Here is a 3,610-nt window from a genome sequence, read left to right as displayed (position 1 = left end):
ATATATATATATATATATATATATATATATATATATATAGAGAGAGAGAGAGAGAGAGAGAGAGAAAGATTGATAGATGAAAAGCTCAAGAGGGATAGATGAATGGATAGATACATGAATAGAGCGACATACATACATACATGCACACACACCCCACGCACACAATCAATAAAGTGACTGAGGTACTTAATATCCAAAATTAGAAATCTATCGCAATAAAGACGATGCAAAACGTAATTTCATAACAAAATGTGATGCAATAGATATTTAGATTGACAAATTTATAAATAAATAAACAAAGAAACAAATGAATGACTAAAATTATAAGCCAAAACATGACGATTGTTGTGCGATAAGGGTAGATATATTACTCTGTAACTGGAAATTGAACGCGTCGTTACCAACGCACGAAGACTACAGCAACCGATTTTGGAATTTTGGCTGACAATAGTGGCAATCGTTAACAGACGATTTGTGTAGAATAGATAAGACTCAACAAAGAAATAGTGACCGAAAACAATGAGAAAGGTTGAGCTATTGGGAAATTTACAAGATAAAGAAGGATATCACTAGTGAGTTGTTAGTGTTGACAGTGGACTTCAACCATTTCTTTAACGCGAAACATGAAGGTTGTGTTATTACAGTTAAAAAAAAAATAAGAAGAAACTGACTCTAAGACACAAAGTAACGAAAGTCGTTGAAGATTCAACTGCCAGAGGAGCAGCGTCTTTTTTTACAATTTCTCAATTCAGTCTTCGACAGACCGACACGCATGCGTGCTCTTCGATTCCAAGGAGGTGCGTGCGGCTTTTCTGCAGCACTTTGAGCAACCGTAACTGTTCTAAGCCGGCGGTGGACAGGGACCACGAGTCCGCTGCCCTAACCACTGGGCCATTGCGCCTCCACCACATGACCATATCTCTCTTGAATACTGTTTAATATTCTGGATGGAGTATTAGCAAAGAAGTCGGCGTTTATTTTCACGAGTAGAGTCGCTAAAGTGTAGAGCAGACCTGCGTAATCCCGAGCTAAGACTGGCCCCCGGATGCTGGCACACCGAGCAAGCTGTATTTCGACGCTTTTACAAATACATCCTGTGTTTAAATTTTCACAAAGAGGAAATCCTGTCATTGTCAGAACAAAGTACATGTTTTTATTATAATCTATAAAATATAGGAGTAAAGTGTTAATTTGATTTAATATTTTTATTTTTTCCCTTCGTATTTCGAAGATCTCAAATACATGACGATGCACCCTCCCCCACCACAAGCACGTGATATCTCAGTGGAAGGTTCTAATTGCGGCTATCTTCATACAACCCTGTGCAGTCTGATCTATTTCCATCCAGTAGCGTAGCTAGAGGCGGTGGTGCTGGAAAGGGAACGGTCCTCCCCGATCGACGCCTTCATGGGGCGGTACCTTTGAGTCTGCTGTACAAAACCTTATAGCGGGCGGGGAGTGGCAGCCTCAATGGTCACTCCTAGCGGCACACACTCTAGTTACGTCACTGTATCCATGACAACATCTATCTCATTCGATACATCGTAGAGAGGGTTTCATTAAAAAACGTGATTTCGGAACAACGGTGTACAACACCGTGCCATCGAGAGCAGTATAATGCTGCATCACGCAGTAGCATGCAGTGTAATACCATACAACAGTATGCGGTGATGCGTCATACAGTACAGTATAGTGCGAGAATAGACAGTACGTTGTAGTGATGGTGTCACACGCAGTGGCATGCAATACAGTACAGTGTATTGCTGTAACTTGCAGTTGTGTGCAGCATTGTGTCATACAATACAATAGTGTACCGTGGCATGCACTGCACGTCATAACTGTAGACTACGGTGACACGAAGTACTCTACAAGTGGGTGCTGAAAAGTTCTTGGCTTTGGGGAAAAGAAAATACAAGAGGATCAGTTAATTATGATTTTATTCAACATATTTGCTGCACAGATTTACACACTTATTGCAGTAGTCCTGCAGTTTATGTAACCCCTGTAAAAGAAGGTTGGTCCTCTAACCAAGCCTTTCGCGATACCCTTAAAGCCAGGAACTTTTCAGCACTCCATGCAGTGGTGTGCAGAGATGTGTAATACAGTTCAGTATATTGCTGTAAGTTGCAGTTTTGTGCAGCATTGTGTCATATAATGCAATATGTTGCTGCAGCATACACTGCACGTCATAACTGAAAAGTACTGTGACATAAAGTACCCTATAGTGATGGTGTGTCATGCAGTGGTGTGCAGCGATGTGTAATACAGTGCAGTGTATTGCTGTAAGATGCAGTTGTGTGCAGTGTTATTTTATGTAGAGATGTACCCTGTAATAGCGCTGTGCCATGCAATACTGTGAAGTGCATCGATGTGCTGCACTGTTGTGTGCAACGTTGTGCATCGATGTGTTGTACCATTGTGTCAAAAGTTGTGCATCCCGTATTAGTGTACCAGGCAGTTTGAAGTTGTGCAGTACGACGCCATGTCGTAATGCATTTTAATGAACCTGCATCGTATGTTGTAATTAGAAACGATAGAATAGGACAGAAAGAGAGAGTGAGTAGGAGATAGAGAGAGTGGGAGCTAGAGAGAGAGAGGAGCTAGAGAGAGTAGCAGGTTGAGAGCGGGAGATGGTGAAAGACTCAACAAACAGAAAACACACACACACATACACTCACTCTCTAGCGCCCTTCTCTCTCTCTCTCTCTCTCTTTCTCTCTCTTTCTCTCTCTCTCTCTCTCTCTCACGCAAAAAACTTTCGCTTTGACACACTATACACATATATATATATATATATATATATACATACACATAAACAAATTGACATAGGTAGAGAATGAAAACTCGATAGAAACAACATAAGGTGAGTGGAAATCTTTAATAGCCACTAATAGATGAAAATATGGACACAACACCTCCCTCCTTCTCTTAATACGCGCGCACGCGCACACACGCACGCGCACACACGCACGCGCACACACGCACCATCACTGTCCCCTCACTAGCAATTTGTAATAGTGTAGACGGGGTCCAGTACTACATTTTCATTTTCATTTTGGATCCATTTGTATATATATACGCACACACTCACACACACACATATATGTACACATATTTATGAGTGTGTGCATATATATATATATATTATGTATGCATGTGTGAATGTATATATGTATGTATGTATGTATGTACACATCTATCTATCTATCTATCTATCTATCTATCTATCTATCTATCTATATGTATGTATCTATCAATCTCTCTCTCTCTCTATATATATATTGTAGAAAAAATATACATACATATATATATATATTATGTATACATATATATTTATGTGTGTGCGCGTATATATATATATGTATGAATGTACGTATGTATGCATGTATACACACACACACACACACACACACACACACACACACACACACACATATATATATATATATATATATATATATATATATACGTACATATATCTATAAAAGTGTATATATGTGTGTATACATGCGTTTGTTACACCCACCCACTCACATAGAAATGTATATATGCATGTATGCATATTTGTTATGTATGTATCTATCACTCATTCCGTGTGTGTGAGTGTGTG

This window comes from Octopus bimaculoides, chromosome 17 (assembly GCF_001194135.2).
Source record: "Octopus bimaculoides isolate UCB-OBI-ISO-001 chromosome 17, ASM119413v2, whole genome shotgun sequence".
In the NCBI taxonomy this organism is placed as follows: domain Eukaryota; kingdom Metazoa; phylum Mollusca; class Cephalopoda; order Octopoda; family Octopodidae; genus Octopus; species Octopus bimaculoides.
This window is presented reverse-complemented; position numbering follows the sequence as displayed.